This window comes from Canis lupus, chromosome 13, assembly GCF_011100685.1.
Source record: "Canis lupus familiaris isolate Mischka breed German Shepherd chromosome 13, alternate assembly UU_Cfam_GSD_1.0, whole genome shotgun sequence".
NCBI lineage: Eukaryota > Metazoa > Chordata > Mammalia > Carnivora > Canidae > Canis > Canis lupus.
The window spans coordinates 28,002,837-28,019,705 of record NC_049234.1 but is presented as its reverse complement, the minus strand read 5'-3'; positions in this window follow the sequence as shown (position 1 = coordinate 28,019,705).

The following is a 16,869-nucleotide window of genomic DNA, read 5'->3' as shown; positions in this document are numbered from 1 at the left end:
GAGCAAAAACCAGACTTGGGAGCCTATGGTTTATTCTAGAATGTGATACCAGGAAGCAGAAGTGAGTAACTGGGGATGGTATTAAGAAGATAAAGTCAATAAAGGCATGCATTATCAAGATCGCTGTGGGTAGCAGGGATTCACTTCCAGAAAGTCATGGAGACTTTCTGGAAAGTTAAGGAATGCCTCCCAGAATTATGTCCTGGGAGACAGGAAGCTAAAGTTTTTATCCCCCAGCTCCCAACCACACAGTTGAGGGCTGCTCCCGGGAGGTGTTAACTCTCCCACACTTCTGGGCTGCACTTGTTCATGGAACAAAGGTCTTCCCACTGCATTGGGGGGAAAAAACAAAACCAGAAACCCCACAGTCTGAGTCATAGGTAGGACACCAGCCATCTGAGGCAACTCTGAGCTTACAAGGGACCATCTCTCATATCTACAGCTAAAATCAGCAGTTGACCAAGGGATCATGGTGGGCACACAAGGGGCAACAGTGTTGTCCAGCTATTAACCCCCAATATCTAGAGAAGTACCTGGAATATAGTAGATGTTCAATCAGTAGTTTGGGAACAAAATGAATGAAAATATGTACATTCAAAAAAACATTTGTTGAATAGCCACTATATACTAAGTGTATAAATGTTCAATAAATAATAGTTCTTTTCACTATTTTCTGAGTACCATCTTGTAATTCCTGGCCTTAAATTTCACTGGTTTTTCCAAACAAGAATTATTCTCCCTGATTCTTTTTTATTTTTAAGTATACCCAACGTGGGGCTCCAGCTCCCAACCCTGAGATCAAGAGTCACACACTCTACTGACTGAGCCAGCCAGGTGCCTTCTGTGCTTTTTGTTTTTTTTTTTTTTTAATTTTATTTCTTCCTGATTCTTAGTAAATAATTATCTCAAACACTTTAACCTTCTCCTGGATGTCATGGCAACACATCTTTCCTGAACCTCCTTCCATGAGACCTAAGGTGGCAGACAGGGTTGAGAACTTGGAATATGAATCTCCTCAGCAAGACCCTCCATCTGCAACTTTAGTTGGGGGGCCTCAATGGAAGCAAGACGGCATGGGGAGTTTATTCACAGCCCCATAAAAGGTATTCAGGAAATACAGTTTCTCCTCTTCTCTAGCATCTGCTACAGGCATAACTCATGTTACTGTACTTTGCAGATACTGCCTTTTGTACAGATTAAAGGTTTGTGGCAACCCTGAGTTGGACAAATCTTTTAGAACCACTTTCCCAACAGTATGTGCTCACCTTATGTCTGTGTCACATTTTGGTAATTCTCACAATATTTCAAACACTTTTTTTTTTATTTTGGTAATTTTCACAATATTTCAAACTCTTTTTTTTTTTAAGATTATTTATTTGAGAGAGAGAGAGAGCATGAGTGGTGGGGAAGGGCAGAGGGAGAAGCAGATTCCCCACTGAGCAGGGAGCCCTGTGTGGGGCTTGATCCCAAGACCCCAAGATCATGACCTGAGGTGAAGGCAGACGTTCAACTGACTAAGCCATCCAGGCGCCCCTCAAGCTTTTTCAATATTATTATACTTGTTATGGTGATCTGCGATCAGTGATTATGTGTCGCTGAAAATCCATGGTGGTTAGCATTTTTTTAACCAGAAAGTATTTTTTAATTAAGGTATGTACATTGGGTTTTTTTAGACATAATGCTACTTCACACTTAATAGACTACAGTATAGTGTAAACAACTTCTACACGCAGTGGGAAATAAAAAATGTATTTGACTCATTTTTTGCAATATTTACTTTATTGCGGTAGTCTGGAATTAAACCCACAACATCTCCAAAGTAGGCCTGTATATTGCTTTGTGCACATGGCAAGTGCTAATAAATGCTTAACTCACACCATCCAAGCTCCTGTGGAAAGGATCCAGGACTGCTGAAAATCCCTGCCTACCACCACCCAGCACCCACCAAGGACCAGCCCCTGGAGAAATGCCTACACTGCCAAGTTCCCAGAAATACCAATAGTACTGCACTTGCTTATAGGCAGAAAAAGGGTGATTTGCTGTTTGTATCTAAAAGCCTTCCTCAGATGTTAATTTATCTCTTTAACTGAGGCAATGCAGTTTCTGCCTCTAATTGAGACCCTTAATTATCCACACCTCCTACTACTATTTACCGCATCGATCTCCTGCAAGACTGAGCCTTCTAGCTGTAATTACAGAAAACCTATTCCTTCAGCTTCCCGGTGAGACAGCACCTTTAATTTCCTGCAGTGTCCTTCCCTTCACCCATCAGGTGAAACAGAAAAGTAGGTGAGTCATTCTGACTCTCCTAACTTGAGAGATAAAGGAAGGGAGAAAGAGGAGACTCAACTAAAGAAAAAAAAAAAAAAAAAAGGTGAAAAAAACAAAAGCAAATCCACGGTGGAGACCTATCAAGCAAAATTACCCCAGAAAATATGGCTTTAATATCTGGAGGTTGTGGCCAACCTAAAGCCAAATGTTCACCAAATCCTGTATCACTTCCCACTTCCTGGGCACATGGAAAGACTACAATTCCCAGCAAGCTCTGCAGAGAACTTGATGTCCATGTGACCAGTTCAGGCCAATGGACCCTGAGCAAAAATTGTATCAATGCATCATGCTCTTATTTCCCCATATTGGAAGCTAGAGGCTAAGATGGTGGCACCACAAAATGGGGCAGCCTAGATCAGGGAATGACCCCAGAGAAGACAGCTCCCTGGAGAGTCATCGGACTTAGCATGAGTCAGAGACTGGGCTACTCGTTTGGTTGGCTTCTGCAGCCTAAGCCTGGCCTGTCTATCCAGAACAAAACAGAGATCTTCTATTACTTCCCACTCCATATTTAAAGGGTGTCATCATAAAGGGGCACCTGGGTGGCTCAGTCAGTTAAGTGTCTGACTCTTGGTTTTGGCTCAGGTCATGAGCTCAGGGTCGAGAGTTAGAGCCCAGCATCAGGTTCCATACTCAGTGCAGAGTCTGCTTGAGATTCTCTCCCTCTGCTTCTCACACACACACTCTCTGGCTCTCTAAATAAATAAATAAAATCTTTTTAAAAAAAATTTTAGGGACACCTGGGTGGCTCAGTGGTTGAGCATCTGCCTTTGGCTCAGGGCATGATCCCAGAGTCCCAGGGTCGAGTCCCGCATTGGGCTCCCTGCATGGAGCCTGCTTCTCCCTCTGCCTGTGTCTCTGCCTCTGTGTGTGTGTCTTTCATGAATAAATAAATAAAATCTTTTAAAAGGAATTTTTAAGGGTGTGTCATAAAACATTAAAGAAGCCTTAGTTGAATGAGACATTTTAAAATCATGTAGCCCAAATATATGGAATGGTGGGTTACAGAACAGGAAGTTACTTCTTTCGTTGACGTGCTTGACCCAAGCTTCCATTTCCTCCTCTATAAGATGGGCATAAAAAATAACACCTACCTCAGGGAGTTGCCATGAAGTTCTTTAAAAATAATTCATTAAACAAACATATAGTACTTACCATGCCCAGGCACCATTCTTCTTACCAATGTAAACATATTCAATCTTTGTAGTAGTTTCTTAGAGACACAGAGATAAATTACCCCCAAACTGGGTATATTATGACAATTGGAAATTTATTCTTTCACAGTTCTGGAGCCTAGAAGTCTGAAGCTAAGTTCTTACTGGGGCCATGCTCCCCCCAAAAGCTCTAGGGAAGAATGCAAGGCTTAAGAAATGGGTTCTGGGAGGCATCTGAGTGGCTCAGTAGTTGAGCATCTGCCTTCAGCTCAGGTTGTGATTCCAGGGTCCTGGGATCAGGTCCCACATCGGGCTCCCCGCAGGGAGCCTGCTTCTCCCTCTGCCTATGTCTCTGCCTCTCTCTGTGTGTCTCTCATGAATAAATAAATAAAATCTTTAAAAAAGAAAAAAAATGGGATCTGGGGTAGGAATGAGACTTATTTTGCATTGTATGCCTCCCTATGCTTGAATTTCTTTTACAAGGTACATGCATTACTTTTTTCTTTTATAATACCAACAAGAACACTAGTTTAAAAAATTATCTCTAACAGTGAAAAGATAGGCTACATCCCAGGGGAAGGGAATTCCAGGAATCAGTGAGTAGCTGGGACAGTTATGTGTTTATTTTGCCTTTATTTCATTGTGAGGGGAAGACTAGGGATTCCTCAGCCCTGAGCTACTTCCACCTCCTCAGATGGTCATCCCTAGAAGGTGTGTCTAACCAGATGGGCATAAATTCTCACATTTTCTTTCTCTTCTTTGCTGTTTGTTTGTTATTGTGCTTTTACAGATTTTGGAAATGGTAGGAAATCAGAAGTTGCTGATTATTTTTTTTTCTCCTCTTACTGTCCCAGGATTTCCCCAGCCCCAAAAGACCCACATGCTGTCGCCTTTTACACAGGGGTGGCCAAATGTTGTCACCATAAGGTGTTTTTGGTAGATTCCAAATAGCAAGCAAGAGCCCTCAAAAATTATCTCTCCCCTTGGTCCCTTGGGAGAAGCAGTGCCTGTCCCTAAGACAAAAGCTGTGCAGTGTTTCTACTTTCCACATGGCGCCCTCATTCAACACCACTGGCAACACTGATGCTTTGGCTAGGTCCAGTTGATGGCAAATTTCAGCAGGGCAGGAACCAGTGCAGAAGGAAGACGGTGTACACAGGGTGAAGAACACGGGCTGCAGGGCCAGACAGGAGAGACTTGGCTTTCTACCCTCTCCAGACAAGTTACTCCACCTCAGCAGCCCCGCTGGTCAGGAAGACTGAGCGTACTCGTGCTCACAGAGCACTTAGCACAGCACCTCTCCCACCCCAGGCCATCGGTGCTGGAGACAATGTAGCTGTTGCTACAGCTGGGTGAATGGGTAACTTCCATGCTCCTGGGCTGTTCCCCCCCTTTTCATTCCTCCCACAGGTTTGCTTCTGTCCCCATAATGCTTTCCCGGCATTGGCATTTGCCATGGAGAAAGGAAGTTCTTGGTGGTAGTGACGGTGGTTATTGCTAATGTTGATGCCATTTTCAGCTCTAAACTATAGTTTTCCTGATGAGGGAGAAGGTTTCCTGGATAGTGTCAGGTGATGAACAAAGCACCATCTGCATCCAGAGAGACCTGGACCCTAATTCCAGGTCAGCCACCTACTAGTGGGGCAGCCTTGGGCACATTATTTAATAATTCTGAGCCTCAGTTTCCTTATCTATAAAACAGGCATAACCATCACCAATTCACTCAACCAATTTTTATTAAGTTTTCTTAGGTGCTAGGTACTGTGCTCGGTGCTGAGGGTGCAAGAACAGAGAAAAGCCATCCCTAATTTCAAGGGATCACCATCTGGAGTTCTCTGCTCCAGAGAACAGTAATGAGGTGCATGGGCTTTGGAATTAGACAGATCTGGGTTCAGATGTATCCTCTGAATTCACTAGCTGTGTGATCTTGGGCAAGTTAATCACCTTTGCTGGTCCTTTAGTTCCCTCATCTTAAATGGAGGTGAGAACAACAACAGCTACCTCATGACCTCATGGATGGTTTTGAGGACTCAAGTATATCATGATGTAGAGCCCCTAGTCCAATGGTGACCCCCAGTAGGCACCCAGCCAAGGTTAGCCTCCATGACGGGGTGCACTCACATGTGGCCAGCACCGTGAAGGGAGTTTGTACTGCTTCCAGGGGGTAATTATAGACGGAGTCGAGGATGTGGGAGTCAGGAAAGGCTTCATGGACACTCTGCTGTCTGGACAGAATCTTGAAAAATAAGTAGATGCCTGCCAAGAAGGGAAGGGGAATCAAGAAATGCTTTCAGGGAGCTACAGAGGTTTGGGGTGATAGGAGCATAGGGTACAGGGCAGGGAGGTTGGCAGGGCGGGAGGTTGGGCTGGCTATGCGGATGGCCAGAGCCAGATGTTGGCAGGAGCCAGAGCCCAGAGAGTCTTAGATAGAACTCCCAGGAGCTCTGGGTTTATTCTAAGGGGACTAGGGAGCCACTGAGAGCTCTTGAGAGCAGAGGACAAGGCCGTTAGGTCACCATAGAAAGGACGGTGATCTGTTACATCCACGGAAAGGTTCTAGGGATGAAGGGGCACAGCATGGTCTGGAAGGGGGCAGGCCTAGAGCCAAAGGAGGAGATGTCGCCACAGCCCCAGGAGAGGTGAGGGAGAGATGGGGAGGGCTGCACAGGGCAGCGCAGTGGGGGTGGAGAGGACCCACCTGGTGCACCCTCGCAGTGAGCTGTGTTTATTGTCACCCTTTCCCCACCCCTTGTCTCCTTTTCCTTCCTTCCCTCCAGCATCTTCTATCTATCTATCTATCTATCTATCTATCTATCTATCTATCTATCTATCTATCTCTCAGTCTCTGTCTCTCAGCTCTGCTTGGAGCAGGGAACTAGGAAACCCAGCCCTGGTTTGATCCCGACATGCAGCATCATCTCAGGGGGGCCAGAGCAGGAGCGAGAGAAAAAAAAAAAAAAAAAAAAGGACACAGAGGTTCACCGCCTCCCCTTCCGATTTTTCTAAAAAGCAATTCCTTTCTGGCACCAGGACAAACCCCCTGGGGAAAGCTAGCAATCCTTGTCTCCTGAAGACTGTGCCTCCGCCCACTGCCTCTGGACCTCAGTGTGCTGGCCACCTCCGTAGCCAAATTGCTGGTGGCTGCTGGGTCACCGCCTCCAGTCACACCCTGCAGCAAGCAAACAGGACAGTAAGCCTACTGCAAGTCAGGAACTGGGCAGGTACTGGGCCAGAGCAGAAACCCTGCCCCCACGGGGGTGCTCACGGCCTGTGCGGGAGAGCACATGCGTGCAAGGAATTCCAGGGCGGTGCCAAAAGTCTTCCAGCAGAGGTCTGCACAAAATCCTGCAGGACGACGATCATAATGACTGATTTACTGAGCTCATGCTAAGTTCCAGGAATGGTGCTAAGCCCTTTCCATAAATCACCGCATCAAAGCCTCAGAAGACACTTCCTGTCTTGTTTGCCACTGTGTCCCTCATGGCTAACTAAGCATGATGCTTGGCACGTAGGGGGCCCCCAAGAAGTAATCCACAGAGGGGCGCCCGGGTGGCTCAGTCCATTGAGTGTCCGACTCTTGATCCCAGCCCAGGTCTTGATCTCAAAGTAGGTTGTGAGTTCAAGCCCCATGTTGGGCTCTGTGCTGGGAATGGAGCCTACTTAAAAATGAAAAAAGAAAAGAAAACTCAGTATTCCACTGCGAAAAACACCCCAGTGAGGTCTCAGAAGTACCTCCAGCTCACAGATAGGGAGACTGAGGCTCAGAGAAGTGAGGTAGGTCCTAGGCCCACGGTCATGGAGAAAGTAGCAGAGCTGGGAGTTGCTCCAAGGCCGGCTCAGCCCATGATCTTAACCGCTGTGCCCACGGCTGGTCCCAGAAAGAGAGCAATAAATTGTCCCGTGGAAGGATGTGGTTGAAGGAAGGCTTTCCAAGGGAGGTGATTCCCTTGCAGACCCTTCAAGAACAAGCTTGCCAGGTGGACGAGCAGAGGAAGGGCTTCTGGGAGGATGCGGATGGGGCGGTGGGGACGCAGCACCATGTGGCTGACCATCCACTGCACCTGGAGTCTCAGCAGATAAGGCTGGAAAAGTGGGGGCAGCCAGATGACCACGGGAGAGACTCACATGCTCCCTTCACCCGCTCCACTTCCCTTCTGGGGCTCCGATCTGGAAGGTTCCACTGCACGGTGCGGGCGCGTCTCATGCCTGCGTTTGATTTATTTTATAGCTGGAGTTCCGGAGCTTTTGTGTTGGCTGCAACATATAATACAGAGTTTCCCTCCCAAGCAACTCTTCATCTTTGGCAACCCACTGGAGCGTGATTTTGGCACAACTGTGTGACGTGGAGGGGGCTCAGCTGGTGCAAGCCCAGGACACCCCGTGGCGGCCACGCCAGCTGCTTAAGCCAAAGTGCCAGGGCTCCTGCCAGGAGGGCCAAACGTCCCACCCTCTGGTGGTGGCACCAGTAACACATCCCTTTGGTTCTTGGTCCCCACCACCACCCCGTCGCCTTCGCCTCTCCCATTGAGAGGAAGGAGGAGAGCAGGGACACCATGTTTCTGTTTGTGTCTGTGTTTTCATCACTCACGATGTGATGTCATCCCTCCCGCAACACACCATCTCTTTCTCCCTGGGGGTCACGAAAAGGTCACAGGCTCCTGAATCAAAACCAAGTTCGGTTTCAGTCCCAGATCTCACAGATTGGCTTTACTCTAGGGCCTTAGGTGGGGAGCATCTTCACCTTTCCTAAATATCCGTTTTCCTCGTCTCCAGAATGGAAGTAAGTGATCGTAATCCTTACCTCAGAGGGATAGTATAAGGTTTAGCAATTAACTGTGTAAAGCTCCGAGGGCAGCACATAGTAGGTGCTACGGACTGAATGTTTTTGGCTCCTTCAAATGTATATGCTGGAGCCCTAACCCCCAGTTCAGTGGTGTTTGGAGGTGGGGCCCCTGGGAGGCAATTAGGATTAGTTGAGGTCATGGGGATGGGGCCTTGGTCTAATGGGATTAGTGTCCTTTTAAGAGCAAACACCAGAGAGCTTGCTCGAGCTCTCTCCTCTGTGCAGACACAGCAAACAGGCAGCTATCCACAAGCCAGGAAGAGTCTCCACTAGGAGCCAAATCTGCTAGCACCTTGACCTGGGACTTTCCAGTCTCTAGAACTGTGAGAAATACATTTCTGTTGTTTAACTACCCAGTCTATGATATTTTGTTGTGGCTGCCCAAGCTGAGCAGGTACTCAGTAAATATCAGGTCATCGTATAAATGTCTTGATTCCCGTCCTCTCGAGGGCAGGATCCATGACACATCTAGGTTTGCAGAGCACCTGCTGCATACTAGATGCGCCATAAATATTAGTTGAAGAATTAGTGAGTGAGAGAGCGTGCAAATGAGTGAGTGAGAGGCAGAGAAGCAGCTCAGGGAATCCACTGATTGAAGCAGTGGATTCTCTTTCACTCACATCTTCTCAGGGTGCAAATATACACCCACTTGGCAAGCTGACCCCCACAACCTCCTCCTGGCTCCCTAGAAGCCTTACAAGGTGGCCTGGCCTAGGCATTCCCATGGCTCTTTGCCCTCAGAATCAACCATGAGGCCCTGAAACTCCCTGTCTGCCAGGAAAAGCCGCACCCCAGGTATGAACAGAGAAGGACCCTCAACCCGGGTATGAACAGAGAAGGACTCCCACCCTAGGTGTGAACAGAAAAGGCCCCACCCCAGGTGTGAACAAAAGGGCCTCATCCCAGGTAAGAACAGAAAAGGTCCTCATCCCAGGTATAAACAGAAGGGCCTCACCCCAGGTATAAGCAGAAGGGCCTCACCCCAGGTGTGAACAGAAGGGCCTCACCTCAGGTGTGAACAGAGAAGGACCCTCACCTCAGGTGTGAACAGAGAAGGACTCCCACCCTAAGTGTGAACAGAAAAGGCCCCACCCCAGGTGAGAACAGAGAAGGACCCTCACCCCAGATGTGGACAAAAGGGCCTCATCCCAGGTATAAACAGAGGACTCCCACCCTAGGTGTGAACAGAAAAAGCTCCACCTCAGGTGAGAACAGAGAAGGACCCCCACCCCAGGTGTGAGCAAAAGGGTCTCACCCCAGGTATGAACAGAAGGGCCTCACCCCAGGTGTGAACAGAAGGGCCTTGCTCCAGGTGTGACCAGAGGACTCCACCGCAGGTATGAGCAGAAAGGTGCCTACCAGGCTCACAGGGATGGGCTCTCACCAGTAGATAAGATTTGCTCAAAGTGAGAATTGCTTAAAGAAAGCCCAGAGCTCACTGGATTCACCGATGTTAGTTCTGAGAAGGCCCTGGAGTTCCCCAGCCACCCCACACTCCACACCCCAACTGTTAGAACGCTGGCATCATGTCATTGGCAGGCCGCCTTAATTTATAAATGTCTTTGTTTCCCTGTCCCCGGATATCACCTCCTTAGCCCCCTTTCCCTCACCCCCCCTCCCCAAGTTTGCACAAAAACACCATTTGTGGGAGCTAGACTCCCAACCTTGGCACAGAGCCACAAAGTGAAGTAATTGCGCAATTAGAACTTAATTGCTGGATTTAATTTCGTGGTGGGTTTTTTTTTTTTTCCTTTTCGTCTCAATTGTTGAAAATGTGCAGTTCCCGCCTTCGAATGTCTGATGAGTTCCTTCTGTCTGCCCCAGGACAGGACGGGATTGGGGGAGGGAGAGGCAAAGACAGCCGCTGAATTTTGCATCTCAAAGAGAATTTACAAAGTTAACCTACCCCCGGTGGCTGGAAGCCAATAAGGAGGGAGAGGTTTAACTCCAAGACTTGGTGGCAAAGGATTTGTCCCTTGAGGCCAAATTTGCAGTGACCTTCCCAAGCTTGGCAGCTGTGTGGCGTATCCCTGCATTAGCCACCATTCACGGAGGACCTACCGTGTGCGTGTGCGAGGCACGCTGCACTCTCCCACCTGCAGCCTCCCAACAAGCCTACCACCAGAGGATCTCGGTCCATCTTATTATACAAGAGGAAACCGGGACTCAGAGAGGTTCGGTAGCTTGCCCAAGGTCACACAGCTAGTTAATGCTCGTGCTGGAATGTGAGGGGAGCAGCTAGCTTTCCCTCCACTCCTGGCAGCAAAGGGCCTAGCAAGTGCTCCAGGACCCTGCAGCCACTCCAGAAAACATGGTGCGATCTGCATGCATCTAGAACATAAGAAAATGGGCTCAGTCCCTCCTTTCCTCCTTAAGAGCAGGGAAGCTCTACGATCCACACCCCGCACACGCACACACTCGACAAGGCCACACCACAGGCCTCTTCAACGCACCCCAGCTGCATTGTTCCCCCAGCTGCTCCACAGCTGCCACTGCCACCCACACCTTCCTCCTCGTCCCTAGGAACACAAGATCGGGTTTACCACCACCGCCTCCACCAGCTGCCAGGCGCCTTCTGAACACTAATGGTGTGAAGAGGGTCCTCGACTTGGCTCAAGGACCAGCCCCGTCCTGCTTCCACCATGCATGGCCGCTGGAGGCCTCAGGAGGTGCCCAGAACTCGGTGCTCCTCCAGGAAGGGGCGTTTACCTCCACACCCGGCTCAGGGTTCCTAAGGCAGGACCTGTGTCTCCTATTTTTTTTTTTTTTTACGGTGCGACCATGAACGTCACAACCTGCAGAAGTTTGCAACATGAAATGCAGTCCTCAGAAATCACGCCACTCATTTGGCCCCTGTTGTGCGTGGTACCGTTTCAATGGAAAGTTTCGTGTCCTTGGACCATGTTGTCAGACATCGTCCGGTGGGGCAAAGTCCTCACATGTTCAGCAGACAAGCACCAGCTTGGCTCGGTTCCAGGGGCCTGCACACCTGCAGCCCACAGGCCGAACCCAGCGTGTGGTTTTGAACAGGACGGTTTTTCCATCAGTGATTGGAGAGGGCGGGGGAATAAATAAATTAAAAAGCAAAATGGTATTCATGACCTACGCAAAGCATACGAAATTCAGATTTCAGTGTCAATAAAGTTTTATTGGAACACAGCCACGCTCCTTCATCTGCGTACTTCATGCGGGGTACATGCGACAGGGGCTACGCGGCCTGCAAAGCCTGAAATATTTACTATGTGGCCCTTGGGGAAAGGTTTGTTAACCCCTGGTCTAGACTCTGACAGCACTTTTGTACCTCATCCTACATCTTCTCCAACCGTGTGATGATACCTCCCCAACAGTCGGCCCGTCTCCTCATTGCGTGGGACTCCAGCTTCCATCATCCACACTAATGCCCCGCAAACGGGGCAGAGCGGGTCTCCCGGGACGCTGACTGGCCCTCACCTGTGCCCCCAGCCCTGCCAACGGTGAGAATGGGCCAGTGATAGAGCATGAGCTTTGGCTCTCAACTGCCTGGGTCTGACGTCCGGCTTCTCCATTTACCACCACAGGGCTCACAGGTGCCTCCCTGTGAACAGCGGGTAGTAATGATGCCCACAGCACCGGGCGGGCGTAAGGATTCAATCTAAGGCTGTAGTTACGGGGCTTAGCCCGGTGCCTGCCACACAGTACCTGTTCCATCATCAATATTACGTTGTGGCTGATGGGCTACAGAGACAAGGATGTGATCCCAAAACCTTCCTCAGGACCATTCCTCCAAGGGGCTGGCCTACCTCATGTCTCTAGTTCTATTATCCACTTTACCTCCTTTCCTTCCTCCCGCCACCTAGATATTAACAACAGTCTTATATGTGCCCCTTGCTGCCACTTCAAATGGTTTATGACTCAATTTTCCTGGCTGTAATATGGGTACAAGGGCTTCCTCCCAATCTAGCTGACGGAGCTGCTGAGCCGATGAGACAGGGCGAGGGCTGAAGGAAATAATTTGTGATGTGCAATGCCCTGTACAGATGTTACTCGTGATTCTTGTTACCTTGCAGGCATAGGAGACTCGAGTTGTGAGTTGAGTTGCGCCCCCTCCCCCCACCAAAAAAATATATGATCAAGTGCTAACCCCGCAGGAGCCGTGAACGTGACCTTATTAGGAAATGGGGTCTTTGTGTGGATGTCATCGAGTTTAAGATGACGTCATAGCATGACAGGGTGCCTCCTAAGGCCATAACTGGTGTCCTCGTGAGAGGAGAGAAATTGGGTCACAGACACAGAGAGAAGATTGCCATGTGACAAGGGAGGCAGAGGCAAGAGGGATGCCAACCAAGGAACAACTGGGCTGGCCAGGAACCATCAAAAGCTAGATCCTTCCCTAGAACCTTCCCAGCTCTGCCAACAGACAGTTGAATATCCAACTTTCAGCCTCCAGGACTGTGAGACAGTACATTTCTAGTTGTCCTAAACCTCCAAGTTCTGGTTGTTACGGTGGCCCCAGGAAGCCAGTATAGGGAACAAATGAACTTTTAAGTTAATAAGGCCACCCCCCACCACCCCCTCCCCAGATCACCTGTGGGGAACACACATTTACTCAGACCAGGCCACCTGTCCTTGCTGGGTTCCCCATCACACTGGCACCCAGACCACACTCAGCCACCAGTGTCCCCAGGTCATGTTTTCCTGCCACACAGTATTGTCTCTGCCAGGTAGCCACTAGCAAGGCAAACACGAGGTGGTGTGCTGCACAGGGGCCTCAACACAGTGGACGCCAACAGCCCAGCTGCTGGCCTCGGCTAGGCACCGTGCGAGGGGCCTGCGTTCCAGTGAGGCCTTCCTTGCTGGTGGCCTTTGTTTCCTTGCAAAGGAGAGAAATGGGAGAGAATCCATTTCAATGAAGGCTGAGATGCTGAGCTCGTCAAGCCCTGATGAAAATGAAAAGTTGGGCAGCCCTGGTGGCTCAGAGGTTTAGCACCACCTTCGGCCCAGAGCATGATCCTGGAGACCTGGGATCGAGTCCCAAGTCGGGCTCCCTGCATGGAGCCTGCTTCTCCCTCTGCCTGTGTCTCTGCCTCTCTTTGTCTGTCTCTGTCTCCATGAATAAATAAATAATCTAAAAAAAAAAAGAAAGAAAGAAAAGTTACCTCTATCCTCAGAGCCAGAGTTCATCTGTTCTTAATGAAACCCTCACCCCAAAATAGAGCTCAGAGGAATGAGATTCAGACAGATTTTTTTTTCTTTTGAAACAGTAAAAGAAAGTATCCACCTGCTATCTCTGGGCTCCTATAAGCGGACATGCTTGCCCATCTCCTTGCTGCATCATTCCATCCCTTCCTCAGAGAGAGTCCCTCTGTGAGCCCAGATTTTTTTTTTAGGTTTTATTTATTTATTCATGAGAGACAGACAGAGAGAGGCAGAGACATAGGCAGAGGGAGAAGCCGGCTCCCTGCGGGGAGCCTGATGCGGAACTCGATCCCAGGACCCCAGGATCATGCCCTGGGCCAAAGGCAGATGCTCAACCACTGAGCCACTCTAGTGGCTACCCCAGGCCCCTCCCCCAGGCCCAGATTTAATCCAGCTCAACTGCTGCCTTCCTCCTCCATGAAACTTTCCAGTTTGCACTCCAACCAGGACTGGCTTCCTGGACCTACGATCTGTGCAGTCACGCAGGCCCCTGAGCTCAGAAGGACCGATGTTTGAGTGAATGCTCTGCTGTCACCGTCTTGAAATTCCTAATCATTTTTAAATGATTTTTAAAATTTTAGTCTCAGATTTTCATTTTGCACCAGGCCCCACAAATTATGTAACTGCTCCTAACTCTGACCCTCTCCAGCCAACCAGTCAGAACAACCCCTCCTTCCTCCGGACCTCAAAATGTACTACCTACCCATAAATCTCACCAGGATTCTTGCTGGAGTAGTTGCCAAGCACCAGTTGGGGTGTCAGAGATTGTTCTAGGCCATGTGGCTCAGCAGTAAAGAGGACAGTTGAGTCCCTGCTGCTACAGACCCGATGCTCCAGTGCAGGGAAGACAAATCAAACACAGTGAGAGGAGATTCAAAATCCCCTGACTTTCTCAAAGTCAGCTTCAATTTCTACTTGTGTGTTGATTTCTATACACTTGTCACTCCTCACTAATAATATTTCAGTGTCTCCTGGGATAAAGACCAGAATCCCAAAGTCAGCCTGTAGGACCTGTGGGGCCGGACACCCCCCACCCACCACCTCCGTCTTGTTCTGTCCTCACTGGGTCTCCCCAGACTTACCCTCTGCGTTAGTCTGGGAGGGCTGCTGCAGACTGGGCATCTGACACAACTGGAATTGATTTTCTTGCAACTCCGGAGGCCGGAAGTCCAAGATCAAGGTGTTGGTAGGGATGGTTTCTCCTGAAGTTTCTCTCCCGGGCTCATAGATGGCCCACTTCTCTCTGTATCTTTATTCAATCTTGGCTCACACATCCATGGTGTCTGTTCCTCTTCTTATAAGGACCCCATTTGGGGCACCTGGGTGGCTCAGCGGTTGAGCATCTGCCTTTGGTTCAGGTTGTAATCCTGGGGTCCCGGGATGGAGTCCCACATCAGATTCCCTGCAGGGAGCCTGCTTCTCCCTTCTGTTTATGTCTCTCTGTGTCTCTCATGAATAAATAAATAAAATCTTTAAAAAAAAATAAGGACCCCAGGCATATCGGATTAGGACCCCACCCTTGTGACTCCTTTCACCTTAATTACCTCCTTAAAGGCCCCATCTCCAAATGCCATCATATTGTGGGTTAGGGTTTCAACATATGAGTTGGGGGTTAGGGATACAATTCAGCCCATAATATACTCTCTGTGTCCCAGGCACATGCAGTTTGCTTTGCCCAAAATGCTCTTCGTTTCATAAACCCCTGTGCATCTTTCAGGTCTTGGTGCTAACACCACTGCCTCTCAGAAGTCTTCCCAGATTGTCCCGGATCCTCCAACATCTCATCGCCATCCTGGCATCCTAACCACCACTTATTGATGGATGGTGTGCTCCTCTTCCAGCTGGCTGTGAGCCCTCTCTAACCCCCGGCCCTGTGCTGGGAACATCGAAAGTGCTTGATGAATAGGTATGAGACTTACCCTGACAAGAGAAAACATGAGCTCCTGATAAGAACAAGCCCCACCTGCAGCCACCCAAGACACTAAACAATTACTGAGTATGTGATTAGATGCAGGGTCAGCCAGGAAGACTGCATCAACTCTGTTCCCGTCTCTTCCAGATTCCTCCCCAGTGGTTTCTCCTCTCCACCACAGTCCCACTCGGCTGCTGTCCACGCTCCATGTGGTCCTTGGGGAAGGCAAAGCCCACCCCAAAGGGCACGAGAGCCCCAGTAAAAAGACACATGGAAATCATAAACCTCAGACACGGATCCAAGGACATAGCAGGGAATTCTATGACCCCAGAGCCAGCGTGGATATGCACACATGCACGCGTGCACACACAAAAAACTGCAGCTCTTCACGGCACATTTCGTCTGCAACATGCCATACTTTGAGTGGAGTTAGCCATCTGAGGGTCTGCTCAGGAACTTTTAGCCCTGGGGCTCTCGTCCAAAGCTGCCAAAACAGACAATGAGAGGGATGCCTGGGTGGCTCAGCGATTGAGCACCTGCCTTTGGCCCAGGGCGTGATCCTAGAGACCCAGGTTCAAGTCCCATGTCAGGCTCCCTGCAGGGAGCCTGTTTCTCCCTCTGTCTCTCTCTCTCTCTCTATCTCATGAATAAATAAAGTCTTTTTAAAAAATAGACAGTGAGAAAAACACCCTGAGACACAATTGCAATGCCTAGAAATTGTACATCAGACACATGGGCAGTGTGTGTGGAAGCAAGTCAACCATCCCTGGAACTGAACACAGGCAGGGCGGACCCGAATCTCTCAGGCAACTGCACCTAAGCATGCACATGCACGTGTGCAAAGATATTTGATATGTGCCTCACACACTGTCCATGGCACCTACCCAAATTGGGTGGTCCTCAAACCCTGAGAAGATAAGGAGGTATCACAGTAGAGTCTCTGAAAACACACAAGATTTCCAAAGATGAATCTACCGGAAAATCAAGAATAGTGGAGGGGCGCCTGGGTGGCTCACTCCGTTGGGCTTCTGCCTCAGGCTCAGGTCATGATCCTGGGGTCCTGGGATCAAACCCTGCTTTGGGCTCCCTGTTTGATGGGGAACCTACTTCTCCCTCTCCCTTGTGCTCTCACAGTTGCTATCTCTCTCTGTCTCTGTCTCTCTCTCTCAAATAAATAAAATCTTTTAAAAAATTGTGGAGAACAGTAGACTTGTTCTGCCTCCCATACTACATGCCCCCAAAACAAGCAGAACCAGGGCCAGTGGATGGGAGCTGGAGAGGCAGGTGTCAGTTCAGCCTGAGGGCAGAAGGGAATGGGTAACCTTGACCTTCCAGGAGGTAGCCATGCTCAGGCCAGGCCTACACTCAAAGGCCTTCTTACAGTGGAGCTTCAGGTCAGGATGGAGCACAGGTATTGGATTCTAGTAAGGTTTAGATTTTAATAACTATAAACC